The 26897-nt window shown below is 42.5% G+C and overlaps 1 long non-coding RNA gene across 1 annotated transcript in view; it reads left to right on the forward strand.

The window, feature by feature from the left end:
* LOC309856734 overlaps positions 1 to 26897 on the forward strand; it is a 106652-nt gene that overhangs the window by 40791 nt on the left and 38964 nt on the right. Inside the window, exon 4 of the long non-coding RNA XR_014307330.1 lies at positions 10752 to 10898. This is a non-coding gene — a long non-coding RNA (uncharacterized lncRNA). The remainder of the gene's footprint in view (positions 1 to 10751; positions 10899 to 26897) is intronic.

Here is a 26897-nt window from a genome sequence, read left to right on the forward strand (position 1 = left end):
CTTTGGTTCTTCCTCTAAGCAAAAGGAGGAGGCAGATGGGGAGGCCTGATTTGGGTTGTGGCTGGGCTGGCTCCCTGTCCTCACAGATGCTATGGCGGCAACAATTTCCTGTCTTCTGCAGGTACGAGTTGTGAGGCTGAGCCTTTCCCCCTCCCTGTCCCTTTATTATTCTTGGATAAGGGTGAGGAGCTACAGAGGGTGTGAGTCCCCGTTTTCCTTTTCTTTTTCTTTTTTTAAAGATTTTATTTATTTGACAGATGGGGATCACAAGTAGGCAGAGAGAGGAGGAGGCAGGCTCCCCACTGAGCAGAGAGCCCGATGTGGGGCTCGATCCCAGGACCCTGGGATCATGACCTGAGCCAAAGGCAGAGGCTTTAACCCACTGAACCACCCAGTCCCCCCCCTACCCGCTTTACCCTTTCCCTGTTGCCAGCCCCACACGCAGAGCGAGTATTCTCCATTCTGTCACTGAAAATGCCCTCCCCGCACCGGCCTACACTAAGGGGACTGGGGTAGCACCTTGCCTGTTTCTGGAACTTCTTGGCCCTCCTCCTAGGAAAGCCCAGCAGGGTGCTGTTGGGTGGGTGAGGGCAAGAGAAAAGCTTCTGGAAATGCCTGGCAGCTTTAAGGAGAGACCTAAGGTGTCAGGGGGGAAATGCTTGTCTGCTTAAAATATGGCTTCCTGGAGACCCCCAACCCATGGCACGTCAGCCATGGTGGCCAGATATGGGGGGGGGCAGGGAAGACTAAGGGCCAGGTGCATAGCTCTGTAGCAATGAACCCCGGCTCTGGTCTGCTTCCTAAGATGGATGCTGGGGAGGAGGTACACACTCAGGTAATTGGTCAGGAAGGTTGTTGGCTGACTGATTTTCAGATGTGAGTCAGGTGAGGGCCCTGATGGATCCCTTCCCCAGGGTGAGGGATCACTTTGGGATGGAAGTCAAGGACTTTCTGTTTTGTGGGTGACAACTTGGAGACAACTTGGAGTGAATGCGTGTGTATGGCCTGTGAAAATAACTTTATACTGTTGATTCTGTCTCCACACATTTTTAAAAAGATTTTATTTATTTGACAGAGATCACAAGTAGGCAGAGGCAGGCAAGGCGGGTGGGAAGCAGGCTCCCCGCTGAGCAGAGAGTCTGATATTGGGTCCATCCCAGGACCCTGGGATCATGACCTGAGCCACCCAGGCACCCCCGTCTCCTCACATTTTTTAATGAAAATCTCCCAAGTCTACCGCAAAGTTGAAAGACTTTTTATCATGATCACACATATGCCTACCACCTGGATTAGTAATAGCATTTTAACATACCTGCTTTATCAAATACCTAACCATCTAGTTGTTCATCTAGCCATGCGTCAGCCCATCTTATTTTCTGATGTGCTAAAAAAAAGGGTTACCCCTATATGCTTCTGCATTATAAGTTCAGTATTTGTTTTTTAACTTTTTTAGGTAAAATTTATATACAGTGAATGCACAAATCAAACGTGTAGAGTGCAGTATTTTCTTTCTGTCATATTTTATATAACTAAGCTTCTGATTCTACTCATAGAATTTCTATAAATTATTTAAGAAGTGCAGTTTTTTAAAAAAAAATGTAGATTTTATTTATTTATTGACAGAGAGCTCAGGCTGGGGGAGCGGCAGGCAGAGGGAGAGGGAGAAGCAGACTCCCTACTGAGCAAGGGAGCCCGATGTGGGGCTTGATCCCAGGACTCCCCGTGACCATGACTTGAGCCAAAGACAGACACTTAACTGACTGGGCCACCCAGGTGCCCCTGTGCAGTTTTTTCTTTTTTAAAGATCTGTTCTTTCTAGAGAGAAGAAGAGAACATGCACGCACATACACACGCACACACATGAGTGGGAGGGAGAGAATTTTAAGCAGACTCCCCACCCAGTGCAGAGACTGATGTAGGGCTCAGTCCCTCAATCCTCAGATGATCTGAGCTGAAACCAGCAGTCAAACCAAGAGACGGATGCTTAACCGACTGTGCCACCTAGGTGCCCCAGGAAGTAGTGTTGAGAGTAGTTGGGAACGAGAGCATAGGAGGAAAAGATCGTAAAGATTATGTTCACTGTAACATGAAGTTTGTTCCTTTATTGCCTCTGGCCCTTCTCTTAGTTCATTTCCCCTTTCACCCCCCTCTTCACCTGCCACACACTGGGCAGAGAAGAGAATTAAACAATGGATTGGTGAAGATTTTGTGTTTTTTAGGATCCACAAGTGAAGGGCTGGCTAAGAAGTGACTCCTGGCTTTTGCCCTCTGCCTGTTGGCAACCATTCTCTTCCACTGTTCCTTTTCTTAAGATATTCAAGGAGACACTATCTAGTCCACACAGCTCACAACCAACAGAAACTGTTCCTCCATTTGTTGTGGCCATTCTGTGAAGTCCCAGTAGACTGTTGAGCGTTTACTTGGGGAGAGAAGATTTGGGTATGTGATGGGTCATGAAAGATCAGGATAGTCTACGTTGTGAGAGTTCACTGGCAGTGGGTAGTTAGGGAAGGGTCCTGGACGAGTACCTGCTTTGACATGGTTCTGTGTGGATGGAGAGAAGGGGAGAGGGCTTTTAAGGTCCCTGTGGATCGCTCACAGCAGGCATGGTTTTTCCGTCCATCCCGGAGAACTGATGGCAAATTTGAGGAGGTCTTGACAGATAATGCTGGAAAGGTCAGTCTTCACGATTATGTTGGGCTTTGATCGATGGATAATTTTTAAAAGGCTTGGACAGGGACATCTATAGTTCCCTGGATTTGTTTCCATTTCTCACCTGTGGTTAACGGAAATCATACTGTACTCGGGCTTTTGGGGGGGGGGCAAAATGGTATCCATTTCCCAATTGATTGTTTGGATAAAGAATTTGTGTGAGCTGTTTCCAAACAGGTCGATGAGACATGATGATCAAGAAATATGCGTGGCATAAATTTTTGATCTGAAGGTTTCAAGGCAAGTGTCCCCTTTTCATGAGAAGATGGAAGACTTATGCTCCTTTTATTAATGGGACTCTGGTCTCTCTTGAAACCACAAACCAACCAAAAAGGCCCGGCAGCATTTCTTGTGTATAGTTACTCATCTCCTTAAATGTTGCAAAAACCCGAAGGGATAGGAAAACCAGAAAAGGGGAGGGTGGAAGTTGGTGATTTCGGAAATCCAGTGACTAACTGCTTGTGCTGACTAATACCAGTGGACTCATAATGAGTAACAATAGTGAATTTAGAAGGGATATAAGTAGAAGGAGAGCTATTTAAAGGTTGCTTTAATACCAAAGACCGCTGAATTGGTCCCACAAGTAAGTAAGTAAGATTCCCTTTGGGAAATTTGGAAATAGTTCATCCAGTTCGCCCCTCCAAAGTTCTGTCTCTCCTTTATCTCCAGGAGTCATCTTGAGGAAGTTAGATACCCGTTCTTGCAAGTATGGCTCCTTTCCCACTTGGCTTCTTGGGGGGAGAATTCTGGGCACATGAGCTTGCTTTTGTGGTTTTGCATTGAAGAAACGCCAGGGGTGTCCACTGAGAAGGAGAACGACCAATTGATTTAAAAAAAAAAATGTTGGTAGTGGTGCCTGTGAACTAGAAATAAGGGTTTGCTGGAATTTATTTTCTCAGTTTTTGTTTCTAATCCTGGCATAAAAATATAAGACCTGATCAACCTGTCCTTTTCAATCGCAATTTTTAAAGCTGAAAATGATAGCAGATAAATAGAGCAGCAATACAACTGACCAAAAGGTGCAAAGATGGGAAAGTCTATTGTGGGATTTCCAGTTATCTGAGTGTCAACCAGGAAATGTTTCTATTTTTTTTTCTTTAAATTGTTGTTGAAAATGTTTTTACGTGTTCATTTTCCTTGAAACTCCTTTTTCCTAATTCCGCTTGATGCTGAGATGTAAAGGGACTGGCTGTCATTTCCTGTCATGTAGGGATGTAATAGGTTGTGTTTTTATTTATTAATTTTTTGAAGATTTTATTTATTTGAGAGACAGTGAGAGTGAGAAAGAGAGAGCATGAGCAGGAGGTGGGGCAGAGGGAGAGGGAGAAGCTGGCTCCCCACTGAGCAGGGAACCTGATGCAGGCTCTGCCTTTGAGGGCTCTATCTCTGAGGGCTCTATCTCTGAGATGGTGACCTAAACCAAAGGCAGACACTTAACCAACTGAGCCACCCAGGTGCCACCCTCCCCCATTTTATTTTTATTGATACTAATTATTGACTGGTCTCTTGTACTAATTAGACTTAAAATCCCTGAGGCCAAGGCCATCATGTGGGTCATTACATTACCAGCACCCACCTAACCACATGCCTAGCACATAGTAGTAGGCACTTACTCATGGATCAAAGAAATAAAATCATGAATCCTATATTAAAAATGGATTTATCTAGGTAGTGTCTTGGGGATTATGATATCTTATAGGATTTTTTCTTAAAGGATCTCAAACTCCCTTAAATCTAGAACATGACTGCCTAATTCAGTTTTAAGCTAAAATCTTTAATGAGTTTATTTTCTCATTGCTTTTTTTTTTTTTTTGAAAGTTTAATTATTTATCTTTAGGAATCTCTGCATCAAGTGTGGGGCTCGAACTCATGACCCAGAGGTCAAGTCCCATGTTCTACCAACTGAGCCAGTCAGGTGCTCCTCCCATTGTTTTTTTTTGTTATCTTTTTTTTCTCTCAGTATTTGGGACTGCCAGGCATTTAGGTTACTCATGCATTTTAGAAGTATATATACAAATAATATATAATTTATAATCTATATAACATAAACATATATTATAATTATATATGGGTATTTCCCCCTTTTTAGTATAAGTAAGAAAATCTCAAAAGACATGAATTTGAACAGCATGAATAGAGATGACAAAACCTCAGGTTTCCCCAGAGAAGATATTATCTGAAGGTCTTTGAACAATTAATTGAATGGGATATTTATTTAAATAAATTCAAGTCCATAGGCAAGTTCATGAGCAATTTTGCTTTTTGAAGTAATCTAATGGTTTAGAAATAATGAATTGAAATTCTTGTTAAAGCATATGAGTTTCTCTCACTTTAATTTCTTCAACATGAGAAAGCATATCCTTGCACGTAAAGCTGGAGATAGTTTAAGTAATTTTGTCTTAAATTTAGCAGGCTTATTTTTCAGCTAGAGGTGCAGAGAGCAGAGTCACGAAATACCATTCCCTCCAAAGTGGTGGTTAATTTAGATGAAGTTTTGGAGCAGCAGAAGAAACATACTGTAGAGCTTGGTGCTGTCTTTAAGAAAAATCTCATCTAGAAATTTTGCTTTCACAATTAGAGCAAATTGTTTCTATAAATAAATAGTTTGTAAGATCCAGTTTGGTTATTGTGTTCTATCCTTTATAGATTTTGTTGCTTATACGAGAATGAGAAACAAATAGAGGGATTTATATGGACATTTGGTTGAAGAGTTGCCTTGGGCTTTTGTATGCCACCTTAAATCTAAATTATGGGCATTTCGTGTTTTTATATCTGTTGGTTTGGGCTGCGGCCAGGTGTTAAAACCATTGTCTCTTTTCTGTACAATCACTATTTCCAGTTCATTCTGAAGTACTATAAATGTTCATCCTGTAACTTTCAGAGATCGAATGCTTTCCAATCTTATCTAAGTTCAGAACTTCAGAAATAGGTTAGTGAACAGCATGACTCTATTTTCATTTTGATATATAAGCACCCGCAAAGGGGTTTAATCCTTTAAAAAAAATTCACATTAGTGATGCTTGAAATCTTTCCTAAAATCAAACTTCAGAATGGAATGGAACTCAGCGTTTTGGGTTTATTTTAGCTTCTCAGCAGAGAGCAGTGGCAAGGAGTGCGGGTGACAGATGTTTTGCAAGGAGGTTACTGAATGCACCAGGAAATGCTGCAGATAAATAAGATTGAAGTGCAAAAGCCATACCGTACTGGAGCTGGTGGACTCCTTAGGTATTTGCAGGAGGATGGGAAGTGTGTGTGTGTGTGAGTGATTATGTTATTGTTGTTCTTGTTGTCAGTTTTCTTAGAGAAAAAGTGGGGAAGGGCAGAGGGAGAGAAAGAGAGTGAATCCCAAGCAGGCTCCACACCCAGCACATGAGCCCTGTGCAGGGCTTCCATCTCACAACCCTGAGATCATGACCTCAGCTGAAATCAGAAGTTGGGATGCTTAACCAACTAAGCCACCCAGGCTCCCCAAGGTTGGGAAATTTCTTTCTTTCTTTAAAATATTGTATGTATGTATGTATTTATTTATTTATTTATCAGAGAGAGAGAGAGAGAGCGAGCGCGCGAGCGTGTGCGCAGGTGAGCACTGGCAGGCAGAGGCAGAGAGAAGCAGGCTCCTCGCTGAGCAGGAAACCCGATGCAGAGCTTGATCCCAGGACCCCGAGCGGAAGGCACCTGCTTAACGGACTGAGCCACCCAGGCGTCCAAAGGATGGGAAGTTTTTAATGTCGGTCACCACTGAAGGGCATGGGTTGCTTCAGACTGTAGAAGAGGGTGTGGCACAAAGTAAGAGCTCAAGAAATGTGTTGAATGATGGAATTCATTAAACCTTACCTTAAAATTTTGGAATGCTAATGAAGCATGAATCTTGAAAGAAGACATTTCAAGAAAATAAGGCAAACATTGTTTTATGTAGTGAGAGTCAAGCCATAGAATCCATTGTACAAAGATGGTGCCCATTGATGCTATGAAATAGCCTCAAGAAAAATTGGTTTCAGGTGTTGATGGAAGGGAGGTGAGAGGTGTCTCTGGTAACTGAAAAAAATACGGCGCCATCTAGTGGAACCATTTCACTAGTGGTGTGTTGTTTTGTGTTAAATACTTTTAGAAGATTTAGGTTCTTCATAAAATCTATAACTGATGTTCTTTCTCAGAGAGTGTTATTTTTTATTATTTTTTTAAAGATTTTATTTATTTATTTGACAGAGAGAAATCACAAGTAGGCAGAGAGGCAGGCAGAGAGAGAGAGAGAGGAGGAGGAAGTAGGCTCCCTGCTGAGCAGAGAGCCCAATGCGGGACTCGATCCCAGGACCCTGAGATCATGACCTGAGCCAAAGGCAGCGGCTTAACCACTGAGCCACCCAGGCGCCCCGAGAGTGTTATTTTTTAAAAGATTTTATTTATTTGGCAGACAGAGATCACAAGTAGGCAGAGAAGCAGGCAGAGAGAGAGAGAGGAAGAAGCAGTCTCCCTGCAGAGCAGAGAGCCCGATGTGGGACTCGATCCCACGACCCTGAAATCATGACCTGAGCCGAAGGAAGAGGCTTAACCCACTGAGCCACCCAGGTTCCCAAGAGTGTTATTTTTAAGATTTTATTTATTTATTTGAGAGAAAGTATGAGTGTGGGGAGGGGCATTTTACTCCCCTCCCCCAATCTTTTTTTTTTTTAAGTAATCTCTGCATCCAACCTGGGGCTTGAACTCATGACCATGAGATCCAGCTCTACTAGCTGAGCCAGCCAGTCATCTCTTTTTTTAAAAATAAAAACCCTCAATCTATTAAAATCACTTTTTGTATTTGCCAAGTGCTTTTAGAAAGTTCTACTTGTTTTGAAAAGTAGTGAGAGGCAGGAATGAGTTTTTGACAATTTTCTCATTTTACTTAACAGAAAATGGAGTCAGAGGGGAGTTTTCTATTTTGCCTTCACTTGAATATCAGTTTCATGCACACTGGAAGGTGGAAAAAAGGACGTCAGATTACATAGCAATTGAAAAGTAAACCTCATTTTACCAACATTTTTTTATTAGGACAGTGACTGAAATTTAAAATGAAAGACAAATCCTCTAAAATTTTATACTGTTGAATAAATCAAATGTTTTATTCCTCAAAAGTTGGTATCTTCAGTGCTTTCAAAAGCTCTCAAAATGTGTCCCATATTATTTACATAGTTTTTGTAAGCAATAACTATCAATTTCAAGAGTTTCAAAGTCACTTTGCATAAAGTGTTTTGTATATAGAAACAAATACTTATATTACAAGATACTTTAAAAATACAAGTGGTTTCTTTTTGTCCTTAAACATGTTATCTTGCTCTCCAATTAATGTAATGGTTTGAGGAATCATGATTAAGGTTAGATGCTGAGTAGGAAAGATGAATATGACAAGTTGAGGGACACAGTGTGCAGCTTATTTTATTGGTTTATGGCTTCATTATCCAGAATACTGCCTTTTGCGCTGCGTGAGTATCTCTTGACTCTTATGACCACAGTGAATTCTGGTGTACCTGAAAGCAGTGGAAAGGTCTAGAATTTCCACAGAGGATATAACATTTTCCTTTAGCGCTGTCCCCACACCTACCTTTCTCAGATCAATTCCAGTGTGGAGGTGCCATTTAAAATGAAACTGCCTTCTAAAGAAAGAGGATTGACACAGGAAGTCCTTCCTTGGCCAACGGAAGACCAGCTTATTCAGAAAACTCATCATCAGGTTGATGTTGGCATGAGGGAAGGATGGGTGATTCGAAGATGCCAACGGTCTTTTGAGCTGTGGTCTGCCCATAAAGCCGCCAAGCTTGCGGAGGTTGTGGGACTTTGGGAAGCCCCAGAGTGTTTGCTTTCTCAAAATGCTTCACTTGACTGGGAAGTAACATGGTGCTGCCTTTCCATGAACTGTGTGACTGGACCTTCTACATTTTTTGCTCGATCCAAGTTATTTGAGAGTTAAACACAAAGCAGAATTGCCTGCTGTCAAGTCTACCTTAGAGACGTAGAGAAATCAGTGTTTCAGGTTTCTTATCTACTGTTAGGAACCCTTCTCTCATTTCCTTGATCCCAGGCAACCCAAAGCGGGTATCAGTAGGCATTTTAAGTTTCTTTTCACCTCGTGACTTCTTGGCTGACAGAAATAAATTAGCATGTAGTATTTATTCATATATGTAGCTGTTAGCTATTACTCCTTACGGGTAAAGTAGTTGAAACTTAACCAAAGCTTTGAGGAGGTCGTAACGGAAGGCCACGGACTTAACCATTTTAGGTTTGTGAACATTTGAACAAGTGAGCAATTTGCTGCTGCTTGTTTGCTACCCACACTGGGGCCAGCCCTGCCAGTGTCTAATCACATGAGAAGCATGCAAAGTAAATCTTAGAAAAACTACTTATTATAAATATGGTTTCCTCTGGAAGACAGGAAGCAAGCATTTATCAGACCTGTGACTGAAAGAAGGCATTTCCAAATGAAGCCGTCCTAGATAGATTGTATGCTGTCTTGTGAACGGAACTTAAGAGCCACGTGTCCACATTCTGAAGGCTATGGGAGAGATCAAGAACTTGCCCGTTTGATTCTATGCTTCTAGAAATTTGTAGATCTGTGTGTCCATTCTGGACTGGGGCCATAAATGATTTTGACATTAAAAAGAAATTTTTTGTGTTAATGTTTAGCAAGATTGTCATTATTTTTCATGTACCTCCATATTTTATTTTCATAGCTTGAGTTTAGCATGAAGCATTTTCCTCCAAGTGCACATATTTTTGCATTTTTATTTTTTTAAGTAAGCTCTGTGCCCAGTGTGGGGCTTGAACTCACGACCCCAAGGTAAGGATCATGTGCTCTATTGGCTGAGCCAGCCAGGCACCCTGTCCTTAAGCATTTTTAATAGCATTTTGGTTCCCTTTTCTATATTTTTTCTCTTAGAGTCAGGTGAAAAATTGTATTGGTTCTTCTTGCAGTTGTTAATAAGTAAACATTTCTTTGTTCTTTCTTTTTTTCCAAGTAGGCTCCACGCTGGAGCCCAGTGTGGGACTTGAACTCATGACCCTGAGATCAGGTCTGGACTGAAACCAAGAGTCAAACCCAACGCTTAACCGACTAGGTCACCCAGGCACCCCTTTTTGTGCTTTTTAAGGAGAACTTCCTAAAATGGTGGAAGTCAGACATTTTAAGCATAGCGTTGAACTGTGAGGAAGCCAGTTGGAGTGACAAAGGAGGGGTTCATGCTCCGCTTAGAAATACGGAGACATCAAATATCACTTGGCAGGCCCTTTGTACATACTTAGTGTAAACCCACTTAGTACAAATGAATTTTCTTTGACTCTCTCAACATAGCTGCTTTGTTAACTTTGGACTACAGTAACAGTTACTTGGTTTTTAAAAATGGACTTTCACCACTGCAAATCAAGAATCCTTGAAGCAGTTACAGGATAAGGCTCTTGTAACCAACAGGCTGGTCCATTGTCCCCCAGGTCGGTCACTGCTCTATGCTTGAGTCCTTATGTTCTGTGGGTGAGCGGTCGCTCTGTTTCTGTACAGTTCTTAGTGCTTAGTCAATGTTGGACATTGTGGCTACAATGGGCTGTGGCTACACTGTGGCTACATTGGGTTCCCAGAGGTAATATGGAGTCAAAGGCTTATGAAAGAGTCTGTAGAGCGTTTAATAAATGCTAAGGCTTTCTCTGGATTGGAATTTATGAAAAAGACATTTTTCTTCATGGACGCTAAATCCTGCGTGCTTTTAACAGAGGCCTGGTTGGGGCTCAATTTGTTTTCATGACTTTTCCTTTGTTATTATTTGACAGTGTTACAAAATGAGGCCTTTGCTGCTATGTTAACTTGATTGTAATTTGTATGTGTCACAAAAGGACATGCTGTTCTTCATCAATACTAAGTCAGAGCATACTTTACACCTTGGATTTTCTTTAGTCAACACCTTGCACTCAGCTGTGGACTAAGTGAGGGTGTTGAGATGAGCCGTGGGGCGTCGGGAGAAGCTAGGTGTTTCAGAGTTTGCTAGATCCGTCCCTCCTTTTTTTTTTTTTTTAAACAGATGGAGAAACTGAGTCCTGAAAGGTTGTGACAGCCTTGAAGTTCTACAAAGAACTGGAGTAGCATATGGCTCATCTAGAAGGTAAAGATGAGAAGAGCTTCTGCTTGATGGGCACTTTCTTGAAGAGATATACTTTTGCTCAGCTTGGTGAGTATTACCCTTCTGATTATATCACTTACAATTTTTAAAAAATATGTTAAACTTAATTGACAAAATCCATGTGTTGCTTTTAAAATGGAGGCTTTCGGTAGCGTTTAGATCTATCCATATGTTACGGTTTAGGCCAGATTAACCAGCCAATTTCAGATGTGTTTTTTTGGAAAGCTTAGATGTATAATCACTCGAAGTTTCTGTCAAATCACAGCTTGTAGAAGCTATTTCCAAACGGCCTTTCATTTACTGGTTAAATTAAGACTGCTCCTCGGGGTACCTGGCTGGCTCAGTGAGAGGAGCGTGCGACTCTTGATCTCAGGGTTGTGAGTTTGGGCCCCACGCTGGGTGTAGAGATTACTTGAAAAAAAAACTAAAAAAAAAAAAAAAAAAAGAAAAAAAAAGAGAGATTGAGAGAGAGAGAGAGAGAGGCTTCTTTGAGAAAGAGATGTGCTCTTAATCGGGGCGGGCCAGCCTTCTCTGAGGTTCCCTGTGTCCTGACTGCTTCCTTTTTGCTGTCCCACTGTTCGAATGTACCTGGGCTCCTGGTGGGCCCAGAGGTCTAAGGCCAGGGGAAGAACCCCACCAGGCAGCTCCGTCCTCCTCCCACATACTACTGGAGAGTCACAGTGACCACATCACCTGCCAGCAAGGCTCTCCTGGGGTTCTGATCTGTCACTGGGGTAGAGAATTCTTATAACAAATGAAGGACTCCTTTCTTTGGGAAGAAGCTCAGAAAGTGACATGGGTAATATAAACTTCTAGTTGCAATCTATGTTTAAGGTCAGAGGAGAATATGGGAGTTTTTTCTCCTACACTCTCATGGGTCTTCCTTTGTTGAACACCCATTGTGTGCCAGGCTGTAAAAAGTCTGACCATATTTTTTTTTTTAAAGATTTTACTTATTTTGACAGAGAGAGACACAGGGAGAGAGGGAACACAAGCAGCAGGGAGCTGGAGAGGGAGAAGGAGGCTCCCCTCCCGGTTGAACAGGGAGCCCGATGCGGGGCTTGATCCCAGGATGCTGGGTCATGACCTGAGCTGAAGGCAGACACCTAACAGCTGAGCCACTCAGGCGCCCCAAAAGTCTGACCATATTTAAGTTCATAGTGTGACACTGTGAGGAGAAGATTATGGCCTTATGTTAGGTATGAGGTCATAGATACTTAGGAGAGGTGTTCAGAACTGTCACATGCCTAAGATCACACAGTTAGTAAACAGTAGAGGTTATTGGTTAGTTCTGCTTGTCTGTTTTCACCAACCTATTCTAAGAAAAAAAATAGCGAAGTAGATGTTTGATTTGCTATTCCTTTCTTACTTGTATATCAGTGTGAATAATAACATCTTTCAAGGCATATATTTTTGGTTTTGCACAATTTCTGTCTGATAATCAAACTGTGTGTTTATTAAAAAAATGTTTTTTTGAAGTTGCACTATATGTCATAGACTCTGCTAGGGGCTCCGGATACCGCAGGAAATGTATATAAAACTAAGTATCATTCTTACCAAGTCCGGAGATAAAACTAGAAGGTTTATCTGTGCATATGTCCTCATGTTCTTTATTGACTATCAAGGTGTTGAAACAAAGAGCCCAAGATTGTCATTTTCCCACTGACTCAATAGAATTACTAAACTAACTGGGTACTTCTTTAGGTTATTTAGTCAGCTCCTGATGGTCTGGGGGAAATTCTAGCTAAATCATTCTCTTATTAACAATTTTTAAGGAGGGAGGTGCCATTAAGCTTTTAAGGTAGCTGTTGATTTAGACTAGCACAGCTGTGATGATGAGAAATGATTTCTGTCCCATTAGAGCTGGCTGGTATAAACGTGTGTTTTAAGCTGAATACATTTGGAAATCTTAATTTCTCTACCTTTGACCAAAATAACCATCCTTCAGAGGTTTTGAATTGACAAGCAGAGAGCCCCGGCAGGTGGTGGGACACCTGTTTGGTACTGTTGTGGTGGAATCCTCCTACTCACTGTGGTGACCAATCTCTGACGTTACTCCTGTTTCTCTGTGCCAGACTTCGGTCAGTTAGTGCAACTGTGCAATGTGGTTTAGAAGCTCCTAGGAACATCTCTTCTCGTAGTTCTCTCAGGTTCTTCATAGGTGTCTTAACTTTTTTTTTCTTCCAGAACATTCTGTGCTTCATACAGAATTATATGCCTACTTTTGTTTGTTTGTTTGTTTGTTTTTGTTCTGTTGATTGCTCTGGAGAAAAGAGCCTGACCTCCTGTTAAAATAGAATTATCAGACTGGAGTCTGTTTTATCAAGCTCTCCCGTATGGGAATTTACCACCTGTAAAACTATGTTCACCTCAGGTCTCTGACTGTATGTTTGCGTTTATGCCTTGAAAGTAGAGGGGGGAAATTGGAGACCCTTTAAATACTCCTGTCAGGAGAGGACCAGTTGTAGGGGAAACCTCTCCCCAAAGAAAAAATTGATCAGATGTTTATGGTAAAGTTTCAATTTCTGAGATAAGTTAGAAGCTTTATCTGTGCACGTTTCTTTCTGTCCTTTCTTCACTGTGGAGGTATTGAAACACGGAATCCTAGGTTCAGTCCCTGCTCTGCAGAACTACCCCGTTTACTCAGCAGGGAACTTTTGCTCTCTCGAGTATGTCGTGCTGGTTGCTGAAGCCTGTTTCAGGGCCTTTGTGGTTCCGGGGCTATTTCCCCCACAGTATCTGGGTCATGCTTGGCTTGAACAATGGCTCCTTCATCTTGGTTCAACAAAGTGCCTAGGGCTGGAATCATTATTTTTTTGCAATGTCCGTCTTTTTGTCTTAGCTCCTTGGTCTGCTACTCATGTGACATTCTCCATGTGCCTATCTGAGATTGTGCTTCAGATACAGGACTAAAGCACTTTCTAGGTGGTACACTTCAACAACGGGAAATTTTTTTAACCACCAAAAGATCACATACAACCATTCCTTAGGTGAAATTTTTCCATTGGCACCACTATGACTCACTCTAGTGCTGGCGGTGGTGGGTTGTATCTTGAGAAGTGTTTAGAAGACCATGTATTTACACTCCCTGCATTTCTCCTTAGTAACTTGACACTCATTTCTATTTCTCTGTGTCATTGTTTCATGTCTGTATTCTCTACTGAAGGTCAAATTCTGTGATACCAGGAGCTGTCATCGTATTGCCTCACATACACAGTAGCTGTCTAGTCAACACTTGCTGTTCTGCAGAAAATAAAGAGCACTTGAACTGGGACCCTGGAACTTGGGCTCCGGTCCCATTTTTACCTCAACAAGTCTAGGACCTTGAGCCACTCACTTGCCATGTCTAGAACAGTCTCCTCATCTTGTGAAATAAGGCCATGGGCAGGGAGATTCATGAGGTCGCTTTCGGCATTATGAGTCTCGGTTTGTGTCTGACTAAATGGAGGAAGAATTGCAGCCAGCCAGTCAGTTGAATGCCACGACTTTGTTTCCATACCCAGGCTGAGAGCATGGAAGTGTCCTGCCTTGGGCTGGGAATGGCTGGCCCACTGCCTTCTCGAGAAGTCTGTGCCAGAATCCGAGTCACCTCCTTTGGGACATCTGAGGGCAGTGTTTTCCAAACTTTTTCCTGTAGCAGCTGCCTTCTCTTCACAATAATAAAAGATTTAAAAAAGATTGAACATTATATGTGGGGGAGAAGCCATGTTGGTGCTTAGCCTGTCCCTGGGTATATGCTGTGTATAAGAGGGAAGAATCTGAGAAGGCGGTTCAGAGCGTACTCGCTCTGGTTGGAGAGGGTGTAGAGACCCTGTGGCCTTCCCTGGCCAGCTCTACACTTAGACTTGACCCCACCTCCCATACCTACCTGACACCCCCCAGTATCCCCTCTACCCCTGTGGTTCCCAGCTCTCATCATAGAACAGCATTCTGGCCTGGCCAGGTGATAGGCATTTGGGTGACCGTAGTCACTGTACGGGCCTAGTGGTGTGGGACGGGCCAGTCTCAGAAACAAGAAATCTGCGATTTACCCCCTCAGCACCCTTCCCTGAGCCTCCCTGAAACTGCCCCTGCTGTTACCTGATTACTGCCAAGAAGGCTGGAGACCTCTCTGCGACAGTCTGAAAGGTCCTGGATCAGATTGTCTCTTCTCTGATCCGGGACAAGTCAAACAATCCAATAAGGTTTTTTTACACCCATTCCTAAAAAACCCACAACCTATCCAAACACACTGGAGTTGAAATCTATAACCTCTGCAGTCCTATAGTCCTTAGTAAAACCGGATTCATGGTTTGAAACCTTCTGAAAAAGACATTTCCAGTCCCAGATGGTTTCACCGATAAATTCTTTTTTTTTTTTTTTAAAGATTTTATTTATTTATTTGACAGAGAGAAATCACAAGTAGGCAGAGAGGCAGGCAGAGAGAGAGAGAGAGGAGGAAGCAGGCTCCCTGCCGAGCAGAGAGCCCGATGCGGGACTCGATCCCAGGACCCTGAGATCATGACCTGAGCCGAAGGCAGCAGCTTAACCACTGAGCCACCCAGGCGCCCTCACCGATAAATTCTAACACACATTTCAGGAAGACCTAACACCAGTTTTTAGACCATGTCTTTGAGAACAAGAGAGTAAACTTGCCAGTTTATTTCACAAGGCCAGCATTATTGATACCAAAAGATGGTAAAAAGCAAAAACAACAGTGACAAACCCACAGACCAATATCTTCATGAACACGGACCAAAGGAGATTCTAGAAAGGATGTCAGCAATATTGTCAAATGTATGTGTATGTAGTTCTGTTCCTCTGTCCTTTTAATGTCAGTGGGATCCGCAGTCATACTCCACCCCATCTTACATTAGTAAGAAATGGGTTTTTTCCTTATCAGTCTTACCTAGAGGCTTAACAATGTTGATATTGTCAGAGAACTGGCTTTTGTTTTCATTGATTTCTTTCCCCCTATTTCTTAGCTTTCAATTTCAGTTATTTCTGCCCTTATCCTTAATATTTCCACATCTTCTTGTGTTGGATGTATTTTGCTCCTTATTTTCTAGTTTGTGCAGATGGAAACTCAGATTAGTGATTAGAGACCCTTCTTTTTTTCTAATATAAACATTTAATATAAATTTCCCTGGAAGCACCATTTTTAACCGCATGACACACATTTTGTTGTGTTGCATTTTTATTTTGTTCAGTACAAAAATTTTTTTCTCACTTGAAACTTTTTGACCCATATGTTATTTCGAAGTATGTTGTATAATTTCCAAGAATTTAGAAATTTCCCTTTTCTCTGTTTTTTTTCCTCTTTTTGTTCTCTTTTGATTTCTAGTTTAATTTCATTATGATCAGAAGACATACTTCGTATTGTTTCAATTCTTTTCAATTTGTTTAAGTTTTATACTTTAGGGTCTGGTTAGTCTTGGTGAATGTTTTATGAGTACTTTAAAAGAATACATATTCTGTTTTTGTTACTGTTTTGTAAATTCTCAATTCAGTTTGTTGGTGGTATTTTCTGTTTATTATTTCTGTATATTATTGAGAGTGGAATGTCAAAGCTTTCAACTATGACTTTAGATTGATCTCTTTCTCCTTTGAATTGTCAGTTTTGGCTACCTTTATTCTGAAGGTTTGCTTTTGGTTACAACTGTATTTAGGATTGTCATGTCTTGTCAAGTTGACCCTTTTAACATTATGTAATATCTTTCTTTGTCCCTGGCAATGCCATTGTCTTTGCTTTGAAGTCAATTTATTTTGTGTGTGTGTGTGTATAAAATAAGATTTTTATTTTTTTAAACTAATCTCTATACCAGCCTGGGGCTCAAACCCATAACCCCAAGATCAAGAGTTGCATGCCCCAATGACTGGACCAGCCAGGTGCACCCCCCCCCCTCTGCCACCTGACTCTAGCTTTCTTTGGAATGGTTGTGCATGTTAATACCTTTCTCTTCCTTTTACTTATTAACCTATCTACTAACACTGTATTTCAAGTGAGGTTTTTTTTTTTTTTTAAGATCTTGTGTATTTCAAGGAGAGAGCACAAGAGCATGAGCAGGGGGAGAGGGAGAGGAGGGGGAGAGAGGGAGAAGGAGCAGCAGACTCCCCGCTGAGTAAAGAGCCCATTGCCAGACCCTGGGATCGTGATGCTTAATCGTCTGAGCCACCCAGGCACCCGTCAAGTCAGTTTTTGTGAAGATACAGTTGGTTCCTATTTTTAAATTCATTCTCACAGTCTCTGTCCTTTAATTTACCTGTGTAGACCATTTTAATTGAGCATAATTATTGATATGCTTGGATTTATGCCTACCTATTTGCTAGCGTTTTATTTTTAATTGACCTCTTATGTGTCTTGTGTGTCTCCTCCTATCTTTTTTTGTGTGTGTGTATGTGTGCCTGCTGTAAGGATTACAATGTCCATACTTTACAGGAGATTGGGATTCAGCATTTTACCACTTTAAGTGGACTATGGGCCTTACCACTCTTGTTTTGTTACATTTTTCTTAGGGTTACAGTGGCATACACTGAAAACCCCATAGACCATGTTCTAATTTTTGCTTTCAACAAAGAACTTAAGAGGAGAAGTACAGTGTTTTATATTTACCCAGATGTTTACCATTTCTGCTGCTCTTTCTTAATTCCTGATGTTCCGTGTTTCCTTGTGGTATCATTTCCCTTTTGTCTAAAGAGCTTTCTTTAGCTATCATCTTAGAGGAAGTCAGCTGCCAGTAAGTGATCTTAGTTTTCCTTCATCTGCGAGTGTCTATATTTTACCTTCATTCCTGAAAGATCTATTTGCTGGATATAGAATTCTGTGTTGGCAGTTCTTTCCTGAGGAGAGCTTAAAATATATTGGGCCACTTCTCTCTCTCATGCATGGTTTCTAGTAAGGAATCCATGGCTATTTGAATTTTTGTGCTTAGAGGTAATATGTCACTTTTTCCTCTCCCTGCTTTCAAGATTGTTTTGTGTCTCGTTTTCAGCAGATTTTTCTTTGGGATTATCCTAGGGGCGGTTTACTCTGCTTTTTGAATTTGTAGATTTATGTCTCTTGGGAAATTTAGCAGGCCTTCCACCACTAGTTTGTTATATTTTGTTTCTGCAGTGCACCATTGCTCTCTTTTTTGGACTTCGTGACACAAATGGCAGACCTTCTGTTATTGTCCCTTGAATCCCTGGGGCTCTGTTGTTTTGTTTTAGATCTTTTTTTTTCTCTTTGTTGTTCACATTGGCCAATTTCTGTGGCTCTGTCTTCAAGTTTGTGGATTCTTCTCTCCATGCTGCATTGAGCCCATCCAGGAAGATTTTAATTCAGTTATTTAATTTTTCAGTTCTAGAATTTCCAACAGTTCTTTATAGCTTCTGTATCTCTGCTCAGACTTCTGTTCTAATGTTGCTTTCAAGATGGTTTATGATTGGTTGCTGGTATATGCTATAATTGCTCTTTTCAAGTCTTTGTCAGATAGTTCAAACATCTGTGTCATCTCAGCATTGGCATCTGTTGACTGTCTTTTCCCATGCTGAGTAATTCTGGATTTTATCCAGGACATTTTTAATGTTATGTTATGAGGCTCTGGATCTTGTTTAAATCCCATGGAGAATGCTGATATTTTTTGTTGTCGCAGGCAGTCGATTTGGTTATGTTCACAGAACGAGTTCTAACCCAGCTTTCTGTGAGCTGTGGTCCCAATATCAGTTCAGTTGGCAAGGACTTGGCAGTGCTGTATGGACATGTTGGGTGGGTATGCCCTTTGGTGAGCCATCTGGGACATTGGCCTTTCTAGAATATTCTCGTATTCTCAGGTGGTCTGTTGAGGATGAGATCCATGCATGCCAAGCTTGTGGGTGAGCTTGGGAGTTTATAAACCATTTATCTGGTGCCTTTCCTGAACTTAACCCTCTACATAAGTTCTTCAATACTTTCCAATTCCATGGGGCTTCCCTTGGTCATTTAGCTAGAAGTCTTGGGATTTCATTACTGCCCTGCCATGAACTTCCACAGCTTTGCCCACGTCCCTGCACCAAGTGCCAGGAGTACAGAGAATAAAAATTGGCATGGTTTTACCCATCTCCTCAGAGCCACAGCACTGCCGAACACAGAGGAAGGCTTTCATCCCTTGGGTCTGAATGGTCCTGCAGGCTCCCATTGCTGTAGGCTGCCATTGCAGGGGTTGTGACCCAAGAGAACAGGGCAAAGGAAAAAAGGTGGGGGATTGCCTCCACTCTCTGAGCATCAGGAGTTCTTAACTGCTCTCTGAGTCAGAGCTACTGGGCATCTCCAGGCTTGCTCTCTGTCAGTTCTCTGTGCCCGCTGACAGTGTGTGGGGTTCAGGCTTGGGGCATATGGGGGATAAAGTCATGGTAAACTCACTGGCAGGTGAGGTGGTATTTCGAATTTCTCTCTTTCCTAATCTGGCTGCTACTATATACTTTCCAGAGTCCTCAAGTAGCTGCTCTGTGCAGTCTGTCCAGGTTTTTATAGTCTGGTTCACTGGGAAAAACAGGGTGGAAGGTGCTCACTCTATTTTCTGTAGAACCGGAACCTCTGTGTCCATTTTTGAATGTGTAGAATAGGATGAGTATAAACAATGGATGCATTAAACTGCTTTATTTTAAGAAAGATTTTATTTATTTAGGAACAAGCACAAAGAGGGGTAGTGTCAGAGGGAGAGGGAGAAGTGGGCTCCCTGCTGAGCAGGTAGTCCAACACAGGGCTCAATCCCAAAACCCTGGGATACAGACCTGAGCGGAAGGCAGCCACTGAGCCCACTGAGCCCTCCAGGCATCCCGAGTAACTGCTTCTTAATGTCACTCCGCCCAGCTTGACATCTTTGCTTGAGAAACTGACCTTAGGTTGCCCCCATGCATCTTTTAGGAGGAAGGCAGGATTAATACTGCCAGTCATCTGATGAAATAAAAAAATCGCTTCTTTTTTTTTTAACTCTACGACTGAAAGTGAATGGGAGTATTTTTCTCATTACGCTATTTATTTAAATGAAAACTCTTTTTCAAAGACACAAGTTAATGCATCCAACTTAGAAGATTTCTGAAAGCCTTTTGGTCCATCCAACTAGATAAGGACCATGAAGAGAAGGCTTGTGGAGATCCAAATCCCAACAGGCACCCTCTCTGAGAAGGAAGGAAGTATTTCTTTTTTTTTTTTAAATTTATTTGTTTGACAGACAGAGATCACAAGTAGGCAGAGAGGCAGGCAGAGAGAGAGGAGAGAGGAGAGAGGAGGAAGCAGTCTCCCTGCTGAGCAGAGAGCCTGATGCGGGGCCGATCCCAGGACCCTGGGATCATGACCTGAGCTGAAGGCAGAGGCTTTAACCCACTGAGCCACCCAGGTGCCCCAGGAAAGAAGTATTTCTTCAACGAAGATCGCTTTGTCATGCTTCTGTACCCTGTGTGAGATGCCAGAAGCTGTATGTGCTTATAATTCCTGGAGAAGGGATTAGCTGGTAAGAGTTAAAATAGTTGCACTGGAATGGGAGAGCTCGCTTCCATGAAAATTCGTCCCCTTTAGCTCAATGGCCAAAGGCGTCACTAGGGTGGGGAATGATGAAGACCTGTTATTCAGGAGGGGTGGGGAGCAGGAAGCTCTGCTGGTGTTAGAGGAGAATGGAATGTTTTAGGGAGCGGGGGTTTGTCATTTCCAGGAGCAGGGCGGGCAGCACGGTGGGAAGGTCTGGCTCCAGCTGGAGCCCACTCACAGGATGTCAGGGGGAAGTGTGACTAAGGTCACGGCCACGCCACGTGGTGGGCCAGCTGGAGCCAGAGCAGGGGCCGCTGTGGCCACACATCCTGAGTTTCCATGGTCTAACGCAGTGGGTTTGAAAAGAAAGGGGGGATGCAGGATGCTGGCTGGGCGTGCAGCATGCGTGGGCTGTTCTGTCTTAAGTGACAGTGGGCGGAGATTACAGCATTTCATCTGCTTTTCCTTTGACACCTTTTAAAGATACAACCCACGGTTTTCAAGGGTTTATGCCTGGTGTCTGCCAGAGGGCTCTTAAACCTCTTCGGATCCTTAGGAGCCCAAGGAAGAATTTCATTGGAGTACTCTTTGCAACAAACCTGGAAATGGAAAATTAGATGGAGAGTTCAAAATGCTGTTCCCATGAAGCAGTTTATGAGGGGTTATTTTGACATGTGTCTCGGAATCTTGAGACGCTTCCGTATCTGAAAAGTCTTACATACATTTCTCCTAACTTTTCTTTGGAGAAGGGCTGTTCAGGATGTGCAGCAGGTTACGTTTCAGAATTTTAACAGCCTTAGGCTGTTGTCATCCAGTTTTGACAGACTGAATGTGCACTTAGAGGAAATGGAATGTACTTTTAGTCACGGGAGTGCATTGTACCTAAGGAACTCAGGGTTTCAGCTGTGATTAATATTTCGCTGATGAGTTTTCAACTCTGTGCCATGCTCAAACTCTGCCTCTACTTGAACACTGCCTACTAGTTCTTTTATTTCCAAGATTAAAAAAATTTATTTATTAGAGAGAGAGAGAGAGAGATCCCAAGTAGGCAGAGAGGCAGGCGGGGGGTGGGGAGCAGGTTCCCTGCTGAGCAGAGAGCCCAATGCGGGCCCAATTCCAGGACCCTGAGATCATGACCTGAGCCGAAGGCAGAGGCTTTAACCCACTGAGCCACCCAGGTGCCCCTAGTTTTTGATTGTAAAATGATAAACTGAGCCCCAGAAAAGCGGTCCGGGATTTTTACCCTCCATTTGCGAAGATATGAGAAGGTCTCACATGCACATTTTTAATTTCTTAGAACAAAAAACATACTACTAAAAAGTATGAAGTATGAATCTTTCCTCCTTTCCTCCCACCCCCCAACAAATGATAAAATATGCTTTATGGAATGAGGAAAAGGGCTTTTCTTTACATGACTAGGTAGTTTGATTTCTAACCATTTGACTTCAAGTGTCACCATAGAAACATGGGTGGGAGGCTGTGAGTACTGTAGGCTGTTACTGTCAGACATCTCTGGCAAGAATTCATCGAAGTGTATAAAGCATTTCCTTTAAAGTGCTAAGTATTTATTTAGTTCCGGTGTTCTTCCTAAAAATTAAAGACTTGCATTCCTCCTACGGAGAGAAAAGATAGACGAAATCACAATCTTTAGTTCTAGTATTTTGAATGTAATTGGCATATTCAAAATATGTGCACTTACCTTCAAAATACGATTCCTGGAAGAGACAGGTGTCTGCTTGAGAAGCTGTGACTTCTTCAGCAGCAAGAAAAAGTGGGAACCCACCCACATTTCTTGAGTGCCTCTTTTGTGCCCTCCGGGAAACAGCAGGTCACGCATTCTGCTTCTGGTTTCTTGAAGTCAGTTTGCAGAGTGGAAAGAAAGTTTATGAACAGGTTGATTGGTGTGGCTTTGGCTGGGTCAAGAATGATGAGAAAGAGAGAGGGAGGGAGGGAGGGAGAAGCTGCACAGATAGGTGTGTTTGGGGAATAGAGTTCTCAACTGAGGATGACTTTGTCCCCAGTGGACATTTGGTAGTATTTGCAGCTGTGATGGGGGCGGCGTGTGGAAATGCTGTTGGCATCTAATGGGTGGCGGAGACCAGGAATGCTGCTAAATATCCTGCAGTGCACAGGACAGCCCTCCCCATCCCCTCAACAACAAATGATTTGGTTCCAAATGTCAATAGTGCTGATGTTAAGCAACCTTGACTTAAAATTAACATAGAGAATAGCCGTGAAAGCCAAGTCCTCCCTTCTTCACAGAGATGTATGGAAGACATTTTAGCTGGAATTCCTCCATCTTAGCAAATAACTCTATCTAAAGATTATTTCTAGATAGTTCTACTCTCACGAAGTAGATACTCTAGCTTACTAATAACAAAAGGATTTGCTTGTGATTTCTGGGCTCCAAATATTTTTTCGGTTTTCATTTTCAGGATACACTTCTTTTTCTCCAGTCCCAATTTCCTCCATTATAATAATGGTTTCTACTTCTACTTGATCTCTTCACCATAGAGGTAATAATTAGCCGGTGACCATTCAGCGTGAAGTATTCTTTTGTCCTGGGTATTTGGAGCCTGCAATTATATTGCCCCTGAGACTCAGATACCATCAAGCAGTCAGGAGTGCTAGAGGGTGTGAGCATTGCTTAGGTCAATACCAAGCATAAGAAATAGTAGGGTCACAAAGTCAGAATATAATGCACTATAAGAATCTGGCTTTGTTAGCATCAGGTGGCATGAGTATGTGGTTCTTGTTAAGAAAACAATGCAGTTCAACTGAAAAGAATTTTTTTTTGAAATTTGTTTATTCATTTATTTTTAGTCCTCTCTATACCCAGTTTGGGGCTCGAACTCACGGCCCTGAGATCTGGAGTCGCATGCTCTTCCGACTGAGCCAGCTGGGTACGTCTCAATTCTATATATCGGGCGCCTGAGTGGCTCAGTGGGTTAAAGCCTCTGCCTTCGGCTCAGGTCATGATCTCAGGGTCCTGGGATGGAGTCTGGCATCGGGCTCTCTGCTCAGCAGGGAGCCTGCTTTCCCCTCTCTCTCTGCCTGCCTCTCTGCCTACTTGTGATCTCTCTCTCTCTGTCATATAAATAAATAAATTCTTTAAAAAAATAAATTCTGTATATCAATGTTTAGCTTGTGCCTGGAGATCTGGAGATGGAGTTGCAAGACCTCAGCTGTTCAGGGGTCTTGGGCTCCCATCTGCCATCCTTTCTTCAGCATTCCAAGTGGTCATAGATTTGTAAAAGCTAATGTACCCATAGTGTCTGGCGCAGTCCATCATTCTTAGACATTCTGGAACACTTACTGCTGTTTAAAATGCCAGAACACTAAAATCAATGAAGAGATAGAATGGGACTAAGGCAAGAGAAGAAAGCTGGAGGCCAAGAAATGGAAGGTTTGTGAAGAATGGGAAGTGTCAAATACACCCCACCCAGGGGTCCTTTCTGCATGTCGGAAATGTATTTGAGCACCTAGCAAGGTGAGAGTTCTTTAGGCACTGGGGATGCAGTAGAGAGAGAAGGATAGGATTTAGCCTGAATTGAAAGGTAGAGGGAACAGCAGATAGAACATTCTAGTCTGTTGCTTTTATAAAATAAAACCATTTATCATAGTCCTGGGAGAAGAGCGCAGGAAGTGTGCTTAATTACCTGAAAAGGAAGTATCTCCACCCTCTTCAGATAATATTGTAAAAAGATTCCTCCACTTTCTATCCAAACAGAGGTGTATATGGGAATAAAATAACACACAAGTAAAATGGTCTTCTCAGTTATAGACATTAACAGTCCATTTGGAAAAAAATAGAGACCCCCCTATATTACCATTTTAAAAAATCACTGAACATGGAATCATAGGCCTTTGTTGTTGTGGTTGACTGAATATTAACCTTTTGCCTGCTAACAATTCAGATTCCACAGGAAAATGCAAAACAGCCTCATTATTTAAAACGATATTTAGGGGCGCCTGGGTGGCTCAGTCATTTGAGCATCTCACTCTTGATTTCAGGTCAGATCATGATCAGGGTCCTGAAATCAAGCCTCTGCTTACCTCCTTATGCCCTGGGTGGAGCTCCTCGCTCAGCAAGGAGTCTGCTTGAGTTGCGTTGTCTACCTCTTCCCCTTCTTCCTCCCCCTCAATCTGTCTCAAATAAATAAACAAGCCTTAAAAAAACCTCCACAATATTTAAAAGATATACCCTTGGACATGAAAAGACTTACATATTAATATTGCTCTTTATTCATTTTTCCTACTGATTTTTTTTTAAACTTACTGAGTGAGACAGAATCTACTTAAAAGCCTAAGTGATTTTTACTCAGGGACTGTTTTCTTCTTTGTTTCTCCTCAGTTTTAATCTCTCAAAGAACCTTTTCCAGTTTTTTAGAAACTTGGCATGAGTTCTAACCTTTTATCTGCTTCTAACAGGGTGGCTCTGAGGGAGGCCCTTGCCCTCTAATACCAAGTTTGTTAACTATTAGAATGAGGGAGGAGAAAAAATGGTGGCCAGCAAGATTGGCAAAGATAAACCTCGAAGCCAGTTAAAGATAAGTGAAGTTCATTATGCTGTTCTCTCAACTTTTGTGCATGCTTTTAAGAAGTTCCATAATAGAAGTATATATTTTTTAAAGATCAGCAGAAATAGATAAAAGTGTTTCTTGTTCCAGCACTACCTTTGGTGTTCTTAAAAGGTCAGGGGGAAGATCTGAATATACTTCGAGGCCAAGTGCAAAGGCAGGCCTGGTATGGGATCAGTTCAGGATTTGTCTTTGGTTAGTGGAAGATGAAGGGAATAGGTGTGCGTGTTTGAAAGGTGATCAAAGTTCCTTAGCTGTGACTAGTGAGTCTTGACCCACCTAGGCCAGGCTTGCTTTCTTTTGGGGGGGGGGCATTTTCAAAAGCGACTTAAAAAAAAAGTTTATTTTATTAATAAATAATAAGTCCCACCCAATGTAGGACTTGAACTCCCAACCCTGAGATCAAGAGTCATATGCTCTACCAACTTTTCCAAGGAAACCCATCTGTAGCTTATCCTCTTCAGCCCCAGTTTTTTTCGTTTCCCCTGAAAATTGGCCTGATCTTTCTGTTGCTCTGAGCAATGGTATTATGTTCCTAGACTAGATGTGGTACCATCGCCAAAGTCTTCAATGCTCTTAGCAAGATGATCAGGAATTTCTTCAGTCCTGGCATTCCTAGGACCTGCTAATTTCTGGGACACTTTGGTCTTTGCCCTGAAGCTCTGATTAGGTGTCTTCCTTTGGTGCTTACATTTCTGGAGCCAATTCCTCATTATGTTGTAAGAGTTGTTTCATTTTGATGTATGGGATACCCCTTAGGTAGAACTATTCCCTGGTGTTTCTTGAAACTCACTGATTACTCAAACATCATAGTCAAGTCCAGCCAGAGCTACTGAGGACAGTGACTTGGGGATCCATCTTAAAAACCTTAGAAATCCATTTTGTTCTATTTGTTCAAGAGATGTTCCTAGCAACCCCATGCGTATGCATGTGTGTCTCTTAGTTTTTCTGATAAGGACCAGGGCACTCTGAAGGGCAAAGACTCAGAGCCCTGGTCCTCCCCGCTTTCTGAGCCTGGAGACAGAGGAAGCGCCACCTACCAGCCTGATAGAGAATTGCAGTGCACTCCCCCATTGACTTAGTGATAACGATTTTGTGTTAATAGTGACTTTGTGAGTAAGTTCTACATAGATTTCCCTTTACTTAGAACCTGCTACCCCATCTACTTCCCCCAAACTGCAGCCTTTCTCTAAAGGAGGAGAGGCAAAGAAGTTGGCTTACAGTTTGCTACCGAGACCAAAACTTGGCTCTCACATACTCATTTAAGCAATACATATTGGACACATGATGTACTAATGTTAGACTGTGGGCAAGATGCTGGGGCTGGTGTAGTAGGCAAGACAGACTCAGACCCCTCTTCTAATGTAGGAGTGCCCACCGGCCCGTTGGTATGTTCTCTTTGGCCCACACAACGCTGTAAGTGCTGCAGTGTTTTTCCCCCTCGTGAAACATTGGGAAACTTGGCCCCTTGGGACTATATTTCCACATGGCATAAATGTCAGAGAAGTGAGGGGGTGGTATTGTGAAATCCCTACCGTGGTAAGCACAGGCTTACCAACTCTTTCATTGTATTCAGTATGTTAGCTCTTGGGAGGGGGGCCTCTGTGATTGCGAACCCCATCTTTATGTGCCTCCCTTCACTGCAATCCCCCTGTGACATAGGGAGCCTTGGGTGAGAGGCAGGACAGGAGGCCAGGTTGAAATGGGACATGTGGCTCCCAGTGGGTTCTCTCTGCCAGTCGGCAATGCTCTTGAGCTCTGCCCTTCATCCTGCCCTGCCCAGGTTGCTGTCCTACCACTCTCACCAGTGTTCAGGATTAGAATTTGCATCAGAAGGGGGATATTGTGGTGCCAGGTTATCTGGTCCTACACAGTTGTCTGTCTTTGTGGCTCTTCCTGCCTAGCCTTCCCCCCCCCCCCCCCTTTTAACCTGCTCTTCAGTGCTGCTCACCTTTGAAAGCACACCTGCCTCTCCTTCTGGAGTGTTCTGAAGGCTGGGCACTG

Source organism: Mustela nivalis, assembly GCF_964662115.1.
Source record: "Mustela nivalis genome assembly, chromosome: X".
In the NCBI taxonomy this organism is placed as follows: domain Eukaryota; kingdom Metazoa; phylum Chordata; class Mammalia; order Carnivora; family Mustelidae; genus Mustela; species Mustela nivalis.